The 18,994-nt window shown below is 39.7% G+C and overlaps 1 protein-coding gene across 6 annotated transcripts in view; it reads right to left on the reverse strand.

Moving 5' to 3' along the window:
• Positions 1 to 18,994, reverse strand: part of PLS1 (plastin 1) — a 156,999-nt gene that overhangs the window by 122,390 nt on the left and 15,615 nt on the right. For 3 of the 6 annotated variants that reach the window (XM_043994719.1, XM_043994721.1, XM_043994720.1), the window contains exon 1: positions 14,815 to 14,937. The exons of 1 other annotated variant lie outside the window; for it this stretch is intronic. The gene's annotated coding sequence lies outside the window, so the exon portion shown is untranslated. Of the gene's footprint in view, positions 1 to 10,267; positions 10,380 to 14,814; positions 14,938 to 15,261; positions 15,366 to 18,994 lie in introns of those variants that run through there. 2 more of the 6 variants (XM_043994722.1, XM_043994718.1) reach the window with 2 other exon arrangements.

Here is an 18,994-nt window from a genome sequence, read left to right on the forward strand (position 1 = left end):
TTCTTTGATCTGAGGCCAAACCAGTTCTTCCTGAATCTGTGGCCTTAGGTTGCCATCTCTCTACCCCTGGGCTTCCCTTAAGGAGTCACTCCCAATTTAATCCCCCAGGAGATAATATATCCTTGTGGACCCCCTAAAAATCCCTGTTCCTTAAGAACCCCAGTAAACTAGGCCAGCTATGGGCACCTCTGAGTGACATGGGATATGACCACTACTCAATGGCCTAGGGTTTGGATCAACCTGCAACTCACAGATACCCCAAGTCTAACCCAAAGTGACCTAAACCCTGAGTTGTGAAGGTAAGGAAGAAAAGAAACAGGCATTTATTAGGCCCCTGCTCCAAGCTAGGAACTGCACTAAGCTAATTACAAATATATCATTTCATCCTCACATCTAATCCTCACATCCTCAACTAATTTTTGATTTGCACCATGAGAAAACAAGTCAGTGCTGGATGAGTTGAAAGATTCCTGAACTGGGTGTAAAAAAACAAACAAACAAACAAACAATCCTTGGGTTTCAATCCTATCCCTAACACTTTCTAGCTGTGTAATCTTAGGTAAGTCTCTCTCACCCTCACCTCAGTTTTTTCATCTGCATCATGGAACTAATAATACTTGTAATATCCAGCTCCCAGAGTTGTTGTAAAGAATGATCTGTATAATGCAAGTTGATATGAACTAAGAATGTGGCAGTGGGTTAAGAGCATTTTTTTTTTTTGTGGGGCAATGAGGGTTAAGTGACTTGCCCAGGGTCACACAGCCTGAGGCTGCATTTGAACTCAGGTCCTCCTGCATCCAGGGCCGGTGCTTTATCCACTGCGCCACCTAGCTGCCCCCAAGAGCATTTTATTTATGGCATCTTTTAATCTTAGAATGGGTCACAGAATCTTATTTCTGTATGTAATGCATTCATCGCACATGTCTATGGAATATTTTATTATTGTTATTTTGGGTTTTCTTGGCAAAGATATTGAGACGGTTTGAGCCTTCAGCTCATTTTCCAGACAAGAAAACCAAGACAATCAGCATGATACGACTTGCCTGGGGTCATGCAGCTACTAAGTGTCTGAGGCCAGATTGGAACTCAGGAAGATGATTCTTTCCAACTCCAGGCCCAGCACTCTACCCACTGCACCACCTAGCTACCCTATGGGATATTTGAACAAAATTAGAAAATGGCATAGGTAGGATATTTGTCTTATTATAATGTTTCTCTAAAATTCGCAAACAAAGCAACAATAACTGTCCTGGAAAGAAGAGAATTATTCTGGGTTGGGGTTTTTTTTGGCGGGGGGCGGGTTGTGGGTCAATGGGGGTTAAGTGACTTGCCCAGGGTCACACAGCTAGTAAGTGTCAAGTGTCTGAGACCGGATTTGAACTCAGGTTCTCCTGAATCCAGGGCCGGTGCTTTATCCACTGCGCCACCTAGCCGCCCCCGAAGAGAATTATTCTGAAGGGGTACAAACAAGTTTTAAACCAGTGAACTAGAGAGTTTCTCATAATCAACACTCTTAACATGATAATAACATCAAGTCTTGTGACTTACATATGTTCATCCTTATACATACATGGAGAATTACTAAAAAGAAGTGCACTTTTAGAGAAACCACAGTGATTAATGTACTTCAGGTCAAAAATGCTGAATGGGAACCCATGGTATAGTGGCCCTGGAAGCAAAAGGCAATATAATCAGAGTTGACTATACAGTGTCTCAAAAGACCTCGTACAGTTTTATCATCAAAAACTCAGAGCTGAGGGGGCGGCTAGGTGGCGCAGTGGATAGAGCACCGGCCCCGAAGTCAGGAGGACCTGAGTTCAAATCCGGCCTCAGACACTTGACACTCACTAGCTGTGTAACCCTGGGCAAGTCACTTAACCCCCATTGCCTCACCAAAAAAAAAAAACAAAAAACAAAAAAAAGAAAAACTCAGAGCTGAAAGACAACTTAAAGGCCTTCTGGTCCAACTCCATAATTTTGCAGATAAGGAAGCTGAGACCCCATGAGGTCAGCTGACCTACCCAAGATCCCACAGTGACAGAGATAGGAATCAGCTCCTCTGACTCCTAAACCCAGTATTCTTTCCACTGTACCAAGTTACCACCAAAGTTGTTGTTAAATCTAATCATTAAAACTATAATCAATATGTTCACAAAGTCCATAGAAATAATAACCCAGTAGGTTCTGCTTTTCCTCGCACTTTCACTGCTGATTCAGACATTTGTTCAGAGCATAAGATATAGCATGGCCAAGCTCCTCTCTGAAAGGCCATCTACTCCAAACATCTCATTTTAAAACTGAGGAAACTGAGTCAGAGAAGTTAAGTGACTTTCCTAATATCTCACAGTCCATGATGAGAGATTTATACGTAGGTCCATTGACTCAAAAGCTAGCGCTATATCCTTCTGGAGCTCATATAAAGATTAAATACAAACAGAACTGAAAAGAGATAGACATTGTAGAAAAATGGAACCTGGTCCTTGCAATTGCATGAAAAGAGCAGAATTTGGATTTGCACAGTAGGCTAACAAGAGAAATGTGGAGTGAAGAGGGGGGAGGAGAGAAAGGGAAGGAAGGCACCCAGGATCTACAAAAGGAGGTTACAAGAGGGGGAGGCTACTTTTTTTTTTAGCACAGCAAATGAAATCACTTCTTTGATCTGAGGCCAAACCAGTTCTTCCTGAATCTGTGGCCTTAGGTTGCCATCTCTCTACCCCTGGGCTTCCCTTAAGGAGTCACTCCCAATTTAATCCCCCAGGAGATAATATATCCTCATGGACCCCCTAAAAATCCCTGTTCCTTAAGAACCCCAGTAAACTAGGCCAGCTATGGGCACCTCTGAGTAACATGGAATATGACCACTATTCAATGGCCTAGGGTTTGGATCAACCTGCAACTCACAGATACCCCAAGTCTAAGTAAGCAAAAGTGACCTAAACCCTGAGTTGTGAAGCTTAAGGAAGAAAGGAAACAGGCATTTATTAAGCCCCAGCTCCAAGCTAGGAACTGCGCTAAGCTAATTACAAACATATCATTTCGTCCTCACATCAATCCTGTGAGGTAGGCGCTATCATTGCCTCCATTTTACAATTAAGGTAACTGAGACAGACACAGGTTAAGTGATTTGTCCAGTCACAATGCTAGTAAATATCTGGGACTAAATTTGAACTTCAGCCTTTCTGACTACTCCAGGGCCCGCTCTCTATCCACTGCACCACCTACCTGCCCAGAGGTATAAACAGTGTCCCTGGGATTCTTCAGGCCAAGGATAGGGAAACTAATTCCCCCCTTTCAACCCAGTCTGATATGACTGCCAAGAAGCACGGCCCTCCCTAGACCTTGGGTTGAATCAATACCAAGCCAAACTCCAGCGACTAGAGGCCAATCCAAGTGATGGTAAATATCACCGCCAAAGAAGCAGCTATCTGGTTCAGGCATTAATAGGAAAACTGGCCAAGGGAAAGTAGGTGGCAAAGAAGAAAAAGACAAGGTAGTTGTAAATCTCCTTTTCTCTTTTTTTCAGCTAAAACATTGCCCTAAGGAAGTTGGAAAGTATAATTAGATAACAGTAATGCACTTTGAACATCTTAGAGAGGTGTTATAAAAATGTGACAGAGAGGCAGCATTATATAATCCTGGAGAGGAATCCTGCGCTTGTCTCAGCTCTACCTTTAACTAGCAATGAGCCCTGAAGAAGTGACTTCACCTTTCTGGGCCACTTTTTCCTTTTCTATAAAATTAGGGGACGGGCTGGATTTGGATTTGAAAATAGCCAAAAAAAAATTTTTTTAAAGAAAATAGCTAAAATTCAATGATACTAATTAAGTGAATATGAACTAAGGGATAATGAACTGAATTTGTTAGATCTGAGCTGTCTCCCATGTCACCTTTGAAGTGAGAATGTTGAGAAAGCAATTTAATATATTAGATGCAATTCTTAGTTCTACAATAGGACCGAATTTAATATTTGAGGAATTGTTTTTGTTTGTTAAAAAAGGGGGGGGGGGAGAGAACCAGACATATCTTCCCAGGATGCCAAATGAAGATGCATCTGTCTGCCTTATTCACCCCATTGATGTCATAGGCCCTAGTCACCCTTAAGTATGCAATTCTTTGCATAACAAATGTCATTTCCTCCAATTTACTAAAGTCCCTAGATTTCGCCCTATGTTCTCTCCACCCTTCAGCTGCTTAGTCTCTACTGTCTTTTACATGGAAATAGGACAAGAAGGCAGAAACATCATTGGTTATGGAGTCAGAGGTCTTAGGATTCTGCCACTTACTAGCCATGTGATTTTGGATAAATCACTTAATCTCTCTAACTCAGTTTATCTATAAAATAGTGACAATTGAAACTATATGATCTACCTCCCAAGGTTATGAAGATAGCACATGTAAATTCATCTGAAAACTATAAATAAAGTGTTCCATAAATATCAGCTTTTGCTATTTCTAGATAAACTTGTATTATTTTTTTTTTATATTTGGAGATGATGCTATGGGTCATGAGATCCCTAGTCCTTTCTGTCATGTTCATATGTAAAGACTGCACTTTGATTTGCAAAGTTGGTATTTGCAATGTCCATCCCAGGTAAACAAATTTCTCAGATCACCTCTTTAGATAGAACTTTTGATTTAGAAATACCACCATGCATTTGGCTTGTATTGTGATTTTCAGAAGCTGATCACTTTCTTTTCAAGCTATTATCAATTTTCTTTCCTATCTTTCACAACCAAGTTCCTGAATCATGAACTATGTTCTGAAAGTTCTGATTTGCCTCTCAATTAGCTGACTTCTCTATCCTTTCCACAGTGACTTCTATCTACTTTCTTTCCTCTCTCATTGGTTCTTTTGCATTGACTTTGTAGTCCTGTGAGTCATCACTTAATCCTAAATGCACACAAACCAGGAGATACTGGTCTATTTTGCTTTGAACATCTCTGAGCATCCAACAATGACTTTTTTTCAAAAGCCTCTTGTTAACCATCTGGGTGTTGGGATTCCCTGAGAGCCCATCAAATGAATTCGTCAACAGATATTTAAGTGACCACTCCATGGGCTATGTGTTAGAAATACAAAGATGAACGATTATGTAATCCCAGTCTTCATGAAGGCTACAGTTAAATAAGGATGACAGAACATAGAATGTGACCATGGCAGAGAGGGAGAGAGAAAAAGAGAGAGACAGAGACAGAGAGACAGACAGAGAGACAAAGACTGAGAGAGATCCAGCGATCCCGCTCCATATACAAAAATGATTTGAAGACAAAAAGATCTCATTTGGTTGGGTAAACCAGGGAAGGCTTCATGGAAGGAGGCAGTACCTGAGCTAGACACTGAAGGAAGAAAAGGATTTCAAAATATAGAAATGAATAAGTGCATTCTAGTTATATAGATATCCTGGACTAGTACATGGATATAGTAAATGGCAGGATGAAATCAGGGAAGAGCTAAATAATGATGATGGTGGTGGTGGTGGTGATGCCGAAGATACTGATAAAAGGTAACATTTAATTAGTGATTACTAAGTACCAAGCACTATTCTAAGTGCTTAACAATTATTATATCTTTTGAGCCCTATAAATAACCCTTCAAGGTACATGCTATTATTTTCCTTATTTTACAGATGGAAATTGAAGCAAAATTAAGTGACTTGCCCGGGGTCACATAGCTGGTAGATGTTTGCAGCCAGATTTGCAGTCTTCCTTTCAGGCAACCAGTAGACTAGTTTAGCCAAAAATAGATTATTTAAAGGAAAGTAGGGGTAGCTTGGTGGTGCAGTGGATAGAGCACCGGCCCTGGATTCAGGAGGACCTGAGTTCAAATCAGGCCTCAGACACTTAACACTTACTAGCTGTGTGACCCTGGGCAAGTCACTTAACCCCAAATGCCTCACCAAAAAAAACCCACATAAATAAATAAATAAAAACATTAATAAAGGGAAGTATTATGAAATAAGGTTTGAAAGATGAGTTGGAGCCAGACTACACAGGGCTAAATAATAGCTTAAAGAATCTGCATTTTTTTCTATCAGCTATACAAAGAGACACGATGGTTTTTGAGCTAAGATAAGACATGAGCATACTTCTCTTTTGTTGTTGTTGATTCATTTTAGTTGTGTCCAACTCTTCCTGACCCCATGTGGGTTTTCTTAGCAAAAATACTGACATGGTTTGCCATTTCCTTTTCCAGCTTATTTTACAGAAGAGGAAACTGAAGGAAACAGGGTTTAGCGACTTGCCCAGGGTCACATAGCTTGTAAGTTTCCGAGACCAGATTTGAACTCAGGAAGATGAATCTTCCTAATTCTAGACCCAGCACCCTAGCCACTGTGCCACCTAGTTGGTTATTTTGGTAGCTTTATGAAAGATGAAGTTTTGACACCAGGGTCAGGGATATTACTCATTTCAACAGTACAGAAGAGAGGTGATAAGGACCTAAACTGATATTATATTGTATTGTATTGTATTGTATTGTATTGTATTGTATTGTATTGTATTGTATTATATTATATTATATTATATTATATTATATTATATTATATTATATTATATTATATTATATTACCATTAGGCAATATAAGACAAGAAGAAGATAATGGGTATAAGAAGTATCCTGGAGGGAGAATCGATAAGAGTTGACACCTGCCGGATGTAAAGGATGAAAGAAAGGAAAGAACCAGGGATAACTCTACAGTTGGAGCATAGATGTCTCAGAGGATGGTGTTGCTATCACCAGAAACAAGGAATTCTGAAGAATCAGCAAATATTGGAGAGAAGATGATGAACTTGACTTTTAAGCACCAAAGGGTACACCCAGACCCTTCTTTTCTCTCCAGATGAAGACTCAGAAGGATCCCATCGACCACTATACATACACAATCATGTAGAGCTACTGGTCTACTTGTCAATTTTCCCCTTTAGTTCAGTTCCAGGTCGCGTTTAACCTAGAAGATACACTAAACAACTAAAATGGGGGAATGGAGCTACCCAACTTCCCTCCAAAACCAACATGTCGTAATGACAAGAGAACCGGATGGGGAGTCAAGAGTCCTTCTCCCGACTCTGTGGCTTGGTCTTGGACAACTGGTTTACGTGCTCTGTGCCTCAGTTTTGTTTTGCATTTGTAACATGAAGACGTAAACTAGATGTTCTCTCCTCTCTATGAGTCAACCTTCCACCTGGTTACCTTCCCCATCACAATGGGTAATATTATCAAATTACCAACTTCCTAATCATTCATTCAGTCTTGTACCAAAAAGTTATTGAGGGCTTCCTTGGTTCAGAGCAAAGTTCTAGGCTCTATGGGAATTGAAATTTTATTTATGAGGCAGTTAGATGGCACAGGATTACTGGACCTGGAGTCAGGGAGTATCGAGTTCAAATCTGGCCTCAGATATTTACTAGCTATGTGATCCTGGGCAAGTCACTTCATTTCTATTTGCCTCAGTTTCCTCAACTGTAAAATGAGGATAATAACAGCATCTCCCTTGGAGATGAAATAACAATATTTGTAAAGTGCTTAGCACAGTGCCTGGAAAATAATAGGTATTTTATCTCTCTCTTTTTTTTTTTTGTAGGGCAATGAGGGTTAAGTGACTTGCCCAGGGTTCGCAGCTAGTACGTGTCAAGTGTGTGAGGTCAAACTTGAACTCAGGTCCTCCTGAATCCAGGGCCGGTGCTTTATCCACTGTACCACCTAGCTGCCCCCACATAATAGGTCTTATATAAATGTATATTCCTTTCTCTTTCCAATTTAAGACATATTCCCTGACCTTATGGGCTCATAGACTAACAGGGAAAAAGAGATATGGACACAGATAACTATAAAACACAATATTCCATAACAATGAATTAGAGAAACATAAAACAAAGTAGTTTGTAGTTCTAACTTTCTCCTATTTGCTCAATTAGGGTTCACTGCTACAAGCATGGTCTTGAGGGGAAAGGCATAATTAACAAGGACATAAGAAGGACTTCACAGAAAAGGTAGCATCTTAATTGAGCTTTAAAGGGAGGATAAGAATTCTATAACTAAAAAGAGAGTGAGAGGGCATTCCAGATGAAGGGACTGTCATAGGCAAGGGTATGGATAGAGAAAGAATGGAGGATGTTTGTGGTTTACAGAACAGAGGATGTGAAGGCAAGTATTATAAGATAAAGCTGAAATGATAGGATGGTTCTAAAGGGTGCCTTGGATATTAGATAAAAGAATTTAAAATTTATTTCATTGGCAATAGGACATACCTGAAGATCTTTGTTCAGAAGAGTGAATGGACCACATCTAGGCAAAAAGAAAATTATTCTAACTGGAGGGAAGAAAAAGAACTTTAGGACACTATTGCAATAGTCTAGAAGAATAACAATGGGGGCTTCTAGTAGAGTAATAGTACTGGGAATAGAGAAGAAATGACTGATTCATGAAATGTTGTAGAGATGGAATTGACACAAGTTAGTAAATGAGTTGATAAGAATGGCACAGAAGAAGGAAGAGTGAAGATAACCACAAGGTCAGGAAAGATTATGTGAATGGTGAGGTAACTGATTGACAAAATGAAGTCAGAGCGTAAGAGGGAAAAGGAAATAGGCTCAATTTTAGGCATGTCAAGTTCTAGGTTCAGGCAGGACATCCAAGCTGTGAAACCAGAACATCCAAGCTGTGAAACCCTATGGGCAACTGGAAATTCAGGTCCACAGATCAAAAGTGAGAGTGATATAAGTTTGAGAGTTATCTCCATCGAGGAGAAGTCGGCAGAGACAGAGAAGGAATAATTTGAGTGATAGAAGCAGGAGGTGATGTCTCTGAAGCCAAGGGAAGAGAGAATATATAGAAGAAATGGATGGTCAACAATGTCAAATGCCACCAAGAGTTCAAACAAGAGAATAACTGAAAAAAATTACTGGATTCAGCAATTAGGAAGTCACTGATAACGGGGCAATGGGGGTTAAGTGACTTGCCCAGGGTCACACAGCTAGTAAGTATCAAGTGGCTGAGGCCGGATTTGAACTCAGGTCCTCCTGAATCCAGGGCTGGTGCTTTATCCACTGTGCCACCTAGAGCTGCCCCCCACTGATAACTTTTGAGAGAGGATTTCAGTAGAGTTATGAGGGGTCAGATTTCAAAGGGATTAGAAAGAGTAAGGAAGTATCAGAACCAAGTACAAATTCTTCAAGAAAATTAGAAATGAAAGGGAGAAGAGATTGGATGGCAAGGAGCTGAAAAAGAAGATTTAATGGAAGGATTATTTTTAAGGATTTAGGAGACCTAAGAATTTTTGTAGGCAGATGGGAAGAAGCCAGTAGAGACACAGAAACTGAAGATGCAAGAGAAAGAAAGGAGATGATTGCTAGAGTAAGGTTCTGCAGAATATAAGAAGGAATGGTATTAACTTTAATGAGGTGTAAGGTATGTCTCTGAGACCAGAGAGGAAGGAAGGGAGAGAAGATATTTGCTGAGGGCTTTTTTAAGAATAGAAAAGAATGAGGCAAGTTCTCTTTAGATGGCCCCCATTCTTTTAGTGAAATAGGAGGCTATGACAACCCCTATTAAGTGCAATGTTTGGAATAAGAGGAGAAAGGAAAAGCTTGAGACTATTTGTTGTGATGAATGAGATAAGGGTTTTGACAAAGGTCATATAAAAGAATTGCTGAGTCTCACTAAAGACCTTGGTATGGTCATGGATTGCTTAAATCTGTATTGGGTGAAATCAGTTCCACATATGGCCTCTCCCCATTGGTGCTCAGCAGCCAGAGCAAAGGCCCCAAATTGGATAACAATGGTTCCCCAGGACGAGCACTGACAAGCACCTCCACACATCTCTGTCCTTTGCTCTGCATGTACAATGTCCTGCCAAGTTTTGTGCCTTTCTCCTTCAGAACACATCTTAAATCTGTCTTATTTACCCTATATCAATTCACATCTTTAGTCATGGCCCCAGTGAACTCTTGTTCAATGCAATCCGGGACTTCCTGCCTTCCATATGATCACTGTTGGCACAGTGGGAAGAGCACTGGTTCTGAAGTCAGAAAAACTAGGTTCAAATTCTGCTCTGACACTTACTATCTGTGTAGACCTCAGGGTAGTCACTTAACCTTGGTGGGACTCAGCTTTCTCAACTGTGAAACAAAGATGTTGGAATAGATGGCCTTTGTGGTTCTCTATGACTGCCAAAGCTATCTTCCCAATGTATCAGTGTTTTTGCCCCCACCCAAGGGCAAGGCCATAGTGATTTTCCATTACGGTGTAGATAGGGATCAATATTCTCACCTTCTCTCCCAAAACACTTTACCAGGCTTTCTGCACTGCACCACTATCTTTGGTTCCTCCTTCTCTCCTTCCTTCAGTGAATAAGTATTGAGCATCTACTCAATGTAGGACCCTGTAAAGAATACAAAAATGCATATGACATGGCCCTGACCTCCAAAAAAGGTTACGATATAGCAGAAAAGACATACCCCCCAAAACAAGACGTGGTAAAGGATGACAGGTGTTATATAAACAGTATAGAAAAATGTTATAGGCATCTAGAGGAAGAAGAAAGTGCTTGTAGTTAGGAAAATAAGACAAGACTCCATGGAGGACATGACATTCGAGCTGGATCCTCAAGGGTGGGTAAGGCTTTTATAGAAGGAAATGGGGAAGGGGGCAGCTAGGTGGCACAATGGATAAAGCACTGGCCCTGGGTTCAGGAGGACCTGAGTTCAAATCCTGCCTCAGACACTTGACACTTACTAGCTGTGTGACCCTAGGCAAGTCACTTAACCCTCATTGCCTTGCCAATAAAAAAAATGTAGAAGGAAATGAAAGGAGGAGGCAAAGACATAAAGGGAAGGAGTCACAAATATGATCAGTTCCAAGTTTGGAGGACAGAGAAAATGGGCTATCAGAAAAATTTTAAGAAAATTAAAAAGGAAGTGGGAAAGATGGATGGGTTGGTTTGGGGATGAAGGAGAAGAATATGGTTTTAAGAACTTTGGAGTTTGATTTGACAGCAAGTCATCCAGGTGGAATTCAACAAGAGACATTTTTGAAGTATCTTCTATCATGCTGAGAATAGGAGGTCTTATAAGTTGGAGTCAAGAAGACCTAGGTTTGAATCGAGCCCCTACATTTATTAAATGTCTGACTTTGGGCAACTTATTTAACTTCTGTGACCTTTGTTTTCACCTAAGAAAAATGGGGATAATAAAAGCTGTAGGACCTACCTCACAAGATTGTTATGAGGATAAAAGAAGATAATAATGTAGTTTGCCCACTTTAAAGTACTATATGTCAACTACTACTATGAATAAATAATAATCATAATAAAGATCAGATGAAACTTCTTACCCTCGGAAAAAAAAAAAAAAGAAAAGAAAAGAAACTTCTTGCCCTCAGGGAGTTCACATTCCACAGGGGAAGATATACTGTGTAGGTCAAGAAACAAATATGCAGTAGTTTGAGAAGGAAGAGGGCACTAAAAGTAGAGGGGATTAGGGAAAAGTTCAAAGTGGAAGAAGAAATGTCCACAACATAATAAGAGATGTGGGACAGTCACTTGATGATGAGATGAAGGGCTGAAGATTTAGCTTTGATAATCCTCCAGTTTTAGGAGACAGTTGGAGTTGTGGGAAAGAATGAAATCTCTGAAGAACACAGAAAGGAATAAAGGACCAAAGACACAACTTTAGTAAATGCCAACATTTTGGAGAGAAAGAGGAACCGGTAAAGAAGACAAAAAATGAGGAGAGTCCCAATAATTCTGTCTTGCAGAAACCCTTCCAGTCTTGTCAGGCCCATTTGTTCCACCCCTTTACTCCCCCCTCTCCCCATCTACCCTGCTCCCATTGCTTCACATCATTATCCCCTTGCTATTTGAACTTCCTCATAAGCTTAGGATAACCTAACCCCCATCTTCTCTCACTAAGCCTTCTCTTTTTTCTTCACTCGAACAGCCCCTGAAACCCAACCTTGTTCAGAAAGCCTTCCCTAGCTGATTTGTTTTTACCCTGTCCAACCATCCGGGTCACCTATCTCCCCGTCACTCATCACTTAAAGAATAAACCGACTGAGGCTTTGCATTTAAACAATGTAAGCACTTTAGGTATTTCCTCAGTGTTTGCTCAGTTGCTTACATGTCCTCAGCATCAGTGTTCTCAGTTTAAGATCATAGGCTTCTAGAGAGTAACTGATGTGTTTAGCTTGCTTGATAGAATACCTAGGATAAAACCATATGGAGAGAGGCACCTAATAAAGGACGATAATATTGCAATTCACTTTTCAATTCAACAAACATGAAACACCACTGAATGTAAAACTGGGATGAAGATGATCGGCTCAGATGCTATCTCCTAGCTACATAGCTTCCTCATTTCCCCTCTCCTTTACACAAGTCCCACAAATGACTGTGTAGTTACCTTGTACATATTTCATGCTTAATTGTCTGTGTAAATATTATTTCCCCCAAAAGAATGTCAGCTATAAGCTCCTTGAAGACAAGGTCTGTTTCCTCCTCATTTTTACATCCCCAGCCCTTGTTCAGTTGTTTTAGTCATGTCAGATTCATTGTAACCCCATTTGGGGTTTTCTTGGCAGAGATACTGGAGTGGTTTTGCCATTTCCTTCTCCAGCTCATTTTACAGATAAATCAATTGAGGTAAACAGGGTTAAGGGACTTGCCCAGGGTCCCACAGCTAGTAAGTATCTGAAGTCACATTTGAACTCAGGTCTTTCTGGCTCTCTATCAACTGCATCACCTAGCTATCCAGAGCATAGAAGATGCTTAATAGTAAATAATGATATTCATAATAAATAATATATTAATGATAGTATTAATAATAAATGTTTGATCAATTGATATGATGATACAGCAATAATAAGCCTGGTGATCAGAGAAGTCTTTATTCCCATCTATCCTTAAACTAAAGGACAATTTTATGTTCACAAAGGCTTCTTGGAGCAGAGCTAAGAGATTCAAAAGAGGTGGAGAAAATAGTCCCTTTTAAATGAGGGTACCTTGTAATACTGTGAGAGATATAAAATCAGTTTTGTTTTGTTAGACAAAACTTTCTAGGGAAGAGAAGGGTTATGGTAAGCCTTAAAGGATTTGGAAGATGAGGATAACAATTGACGATGAATAGACAGCTTCTAAACCTAGAAAATTGTTACGGGAAAACACTTATAGGATTACATGACTAAGTCACTGGAAAAGTAGTTTATGTATAAAGGACTTCCTGGAATCTTTGTTCTGTGCTTAAAGCACCCTATTGGAAAAAAAAATTCATACAGGTGAAAAAAGGAAGCTAAATAATCCCATTGCCTAGGAGTCAGCAGACCTTCCATCTCATCCTAAAGCAGCCAATAAGTAGCTTTGTCATGTGGGCAAGTTAGTTAACATCTCTGAGGCTCAAGTCTATCTATAAAATAAGGGAGTTAGGCTAGATGATCTCAGTGGCCCCTTAGAGCTCTGATATTTTAGGATTTTACCTATATCTAGTGGGGGGAAGGGGAAGAAACAAACATGCATAGATGAAGAAAGTTCTATGTAAACCCTAAAACACTATAGAAATATGAGCTATTGTTGTTGTTTTGAAATCTGAAATGTAAATTTTGTGTATTCTGGAAATTGTTGAATATTTCTGTAGGGGGGTGTGTGTACGCATATATCATAAATTCAACATGACCAAAAATTTTAAGAGGCAGAATGAAAGGAATGAACCAGGCCTGATTTTGAATTCCAGTACTACCTACTTCAGAAAGTTATTATGAGGATCAAATGTGATAATACCAGTAAAATGATTTATAACTTACATAACATAAAATCAGCTATTATTATTCAACTCTGTGATGCCTTGATATTCACTGCCCAGAATCTGGAGGGATTTCAGTGGGTCACAGGATGCAAAAGAAATAATGCAGTCCTGCTTACCACCACACCTACCCATACAAAATAGCATTCTCAGGGTTAAATGTATTGTTTAACCTGTAACACAGGACAAGTGAAATGGGGGCAGAAGGAATGGGAGGGAGCAGGAAGAGGCAGCTTTATGTTTCATTCATCTGAAAGCCTTTAACGCTCCAGTTCTTTCTAATGATATCAAATGGGGCATTTCTCCTGTCTGAAAATAAAAGACGCATAGCCAAATGTTCCTTTTAAAACTCTAAGAATTACCACAAACTCTAAATCCCATGTCTTTTCTTGAAAATAGACCTGAATCTTGATTCTTTCCTTGGCAGTAAAACTCAGACATTTTCTTATGCAGAATCCAACGTCCCTGTCCCAGAAAGAGAAACTACTGATAGGATTTCATTTCAGCCCTATTGATCATCTGCAGCAAAGCCCAAAGGCAAACAAACAGGTCACAGTATTCAGAGAAAACCGACGAACTCCAATGCAGCCGCCGCATCAGCAATTGAAAGTTTTGAGGGTGTTTGGGGATTTTTAAAAAATGAAAACTTTTCTGAATGTATAGCTTCATGAAGGTAAAACCAACGTGGATCTTAAAACTTCTTTAAAAAAATCATGTGTAAAGCCTTACCTGAAGTAAGCATTTTTATGTATCCACAACCCTGTGGGTATACACATTGAAAAACACCCATGATTGCTACTGTAAACTAGGACGAAAAGCTAAAAATGTCAAGTTGATGCACCCGAAAGGTATTTTTCCCCGGCACCTGCAGCAGCAACTAGAGAAGACACACTTTGGTCGTGCAAGAAACAAAATATCAACTCCCTTTGAAACTAACAAACGCGCCCAAGTGAGAGAAATGCAGCTTTGGCACCTTGGGCATTATCCTAGGGCTCTGGGGCCAACTTTATTCCCTTCCCCACTTACAGGCTCAGGCTCGGGCTCGGCTCCGGCTCCCCAAGCTTTGGGGAGGCTGCTGCTCGGCCAGCCAGCGGCTTCTCTCTGCTCCTCCTCCTCCTCCTCCTCCTCCTCTTCTTCCTCCTCCTCCTCTTCCTCCTCCTCCACCTCCTCCTCCGCTCCAGCTCTCTCTGCTGCAGGGCAGGCAGAAGCTTCCTTCTTGCAACCAACACCTTTTCTCACTACTGAGCATGCCCAGCGCTGGAATCACCCAGGAGTTTAAAAGGACAGATTCCACCTTTCCGGGTTTTCATGGCCACTCAAGGCCGAGAGAGGACTGGGAGCACACCTAAGTGCGCCCTGAGGGTAAGAGAAGAAGCCTGTGGGGAGCAGATGAAAGGATGAAGGGACGCGAGGCAAAAATATAACTTAGGTTGAGGAGACCAACTTAGGTTTCCCCAAAGTAAAGGCACCCACCTCTGCAGGAAGAAATTTGGATCTGTAAAGTCTGATTAGCATCGGAAAGGTAAATTCACACCATCCCGGTGGTGCAGAGTGCAATCAGATGCTGCAGTCGCAAAGGTTCCCTCATACCTTCTTTTGCATAATTCTTGCCTCCTGGAGCTGAGGTGAACCCATTAAAGGCTTTGGGGAGGCTTTTTCCCCCTGGGCAAAAGGAGGTGGATGTAGGACTTATTGAGAGCAGGAAGGCATCTCAGAAGTTATCCAAACATGCTCTTTTATTTCCCAGAGGAGGAAAGGGAAGCCCAGAAAAGTGAAAGGAGCCCAAGGTTACACAGCAAGTAAATTGATGGATTAGGATTTGAATTCAGGTTCTCTGAATCCAAATCCCCTGCTCTTTGGGACACCACATTTCCCCTATGGATTTCTCTCCAACTTTATAGGGAGGGAGAAAAGGAAGGAAGGAAGGGAGGGAGGGAGGAAGGAAGAACAGAGGTGAAATATTGTCTAACATGAGCCAAGTCAATGGAATGAAGCCTAAAGTCATTTTTAGGATTTTTACCTTAAGCATAACCAGTGATCCTATCACTCAGTTACTTAGCTGGAGCTAGTGCTTATCTCATTATCTCAGCCTTCTCTGAGATAGGAAACCAGTACATTTATCATCTGCACCATACCACATACCTCTAAATTCTATTATTATTGTTTGTGAAATAATCTCCGAGGTATATTCTCTGAGGGGTATATATATGCAAGGTATTGACCATACAATAGATTTTAAGTTCCTTAAGGTCTGAGTCCATGTTTTTTTTTAATAGTTAGCATTTATCTTTACAGCTGAGAAGATTGAGTCTGAGAGAGGAATTGACTTTTCTAGGGTCACAAGGTACCATGTATTTGAAGTAGAATTTGAAATCAGGTCTTCCACATTCCCAGTTCAGTCCTCTGCTGTGCTACCTGCCTTCCTCCCCCAATGCTTTAACCTAGTACTGAGCACGTAGTAGTAGTAGTAGTAGTAGTAGTAGTAGTAGTAGTAGTAGTAGTAGTAGTAGTAGTAGTAGTAGTAGTAGTAGTAATAGTAGAAGAAGAAGAAGAAGAAGAAGAAAAAGAAGAAGAGATTATATATAGTGCTTTAAGGTTTGCAAAGTACTTTACATTTGTTTTCTGACTTGGTCCTCAACAACTCTGTGAGGTAGGTACTGTTATTATCCCTATTTTACTAATTAGGAAATGTGTCCAAAGTCATACAGCTAGTTAGTATCTGAAATAGGATTCTATATTGGTCTTTCTGACTACAAGTCCAATGCCAGCTGCTCCATCCAATATTCCACCTAGTGCTTAATAAATATTTTATTGATGTAATAATAATAATAATAATAACACATAGTACTTTAAAATATGTAAATGCTTTAGATATAATCCTATTTAAATTTCACAATGACCTTGTCAGGCAGGTATGGCATTTATTATCGTCTCCCATTTACAGATGAGCAAACTGAGGCTCAGTGACTTAGCCATAGTCACACAACTCATAAGTGTCAGAAGTGGAATTCCAACCCCCATAAAATTGAGGCTCTGATCTCTAGGTTGATGTTGGTAAGAGTTATAGCAGGTGCCTTCATTCATTTATGCAGTTATCATTTATTAAGTACCTACTGTTTTCTAGGCACTGTACTTCATGCTGAAAAAGACAAAGAGAAAATGAAACAGTTGCTACTTTCCAGAAACTTCCATTCTGCTGAGAAGAGAAAGAAAACACGCATGTAGAAAGGTAAATAATTGGAGATGAGCTGGTGCGGGTGAACCAGAGAATACATAATCAGAAAAGTTCACCTATAGGAGGTGGCACTTGACCTGTGAGCTTTAATGCTCACTAGGAATTCTTTAAGACAGAGGTAAAGAGGGAATGAATTTTAGGCAGTGAAATAGCCTATGCCAAGGCACAGAGATAAGAGATGGAATGTTGGTTTAACATTCTGGTGACATTCTGGCAAGGCAAACTATGTGCTATTAGTTGCACTGGTTTGTTTTCACCGAACTTAAGCTTACCAGTTACTGTATAATTTCGACACTAAAAAAGGGACAATATTTTAGTGTAATTGTTCCCAACCTGTGGTCTGAGGCCCCCTGGGGGACTTTTGGAGTTATTGCAAGGGTCCTGAACCTCCATATTTGGACTAAAGCATTCTGATCTTTTAAATATTAAATATGCATCCTGACTTGGTACAATAAATAAACAAAATATTTTCTTGTGGTTGAATAAGTATGTCTCACACATACATATATCCTATGTTCAAAGTGTGTGGAAGACCTGTTATTATTTTTTAATATAATAAACATTTTTATTTATAGTTTTGAGTTCCAATTTTTATCCCTCCTTCCCTCCCTCCCCTCCCCTTCCCTGAGGAGGCAAGCAATCAGAAATGGGTTATACATGTATGATTATGTAAAACATTACCATATTTGTCATTTTGTACAAGAAAACTTGATTAAAAGAAAAAAAATGAAAGTGAAAAATAGCATGCTTCAATCTGTTCCATCAATATCAGTTCTTTCTTTGGAGATGGATAGTATGTTTCATCCATAGTCCTTTGGGATTGTTTTAGATTGTTGTATTGCTGAGAATAGTCAAGTCATTCACAGTTCTTCATCAAACAATATTGCTGTCTCTGTGCATAATATTCTCTTGGTTCTGCTCACTTTACTATACATCATTTCATACATGTCTTTCCATGCCTTTCTGAAGTCATCCTACTTGTTATTTCTTATAACACAATAATATTCCATCACCATAATATGCCATAGTTTGTTTAGCCATTCCTCAATTGATGGGCATTCCTTTGATTTCCAATTCTTAGCCACCACAAAAAGAGCTGCTAGAAATATTTTTGTACAAATAGGTCTTTTCTTATTTTGGGGGATATCTTTGGGATATAAACCTAGCAGTGGTATTGCTGGATCAAAGGGTATGCACAGTTCTGTAGCCTTTTGGCCATGACTTGTTATCATTAAAAATTAAAATTAGACATTGGTATTGAATAATGCTTCAAGAGCTAAGAGACATGTAAATGAAAACTGAGTTTCTACTTCACCCATCAGATCACAAAGATGACAAAAGGGGGAAATGGTCATTGTTGAAGGGGCTATAGGAGAACAAACAAACAAAAATACTGGGGCTGGGGCTGAATTGGTCTGATCATTCTGGAAAGTAATTTGGAACCACACCCAAAATGGTCACTAAACTGTGCATGATCACTGACCCAACAATACTATTACTAGGCATAAATCCTCAAACAGGTCAAAGATAGAGAGAAAAAAAAAAACCAAATACCAAAATATTTGACAACTTTTTGTTGAAGAAGGAAAAGAAAAATGAAAAGAAAAAGAACACAATGACCACAATAGTGTAAAAGAAAACAACTTTGAAAGATTCCATACAGAATTCTGATCAAGCATGGCTTCAGAAGCCTGATAACAAAACACACTACTCACCTCTTGGCAGAGAGGTAATGGATTAGAGGTAAGGAATGAGTTACATTTTGGGGCATGGCCAATGTCTTGAATTATTTTGCTTGACTATACTCTTTTTTGTGAGAAGACAGTATAGGGGGAAATCTCAAATCTTTTCAATACTGAATAAAGGCAACTTAAAGAATATGAAATTAACTTAATATCTTTATGGGAGTCAGCTATCCATGAATCAAAAGCATACTTGATGGGAGTATTAGTGTCAATCAATCAATCAATA

The sequence above is a fragment of the Dromiciops gliroides genome, chromosome 3, assembly GCF_019393635.1.
Source record: "Dromiciops gliroides isolate mDroGli1 chromosome 3, mDroGli1.pri, whole genome shotgun sequence".
Lineage (NCBI taxonomy): Eukaryota > Metazoa > Chordata > Mammalia > Microbiotheria > Microbiotheriidae > Dromiciops > Dromiciops gliroides.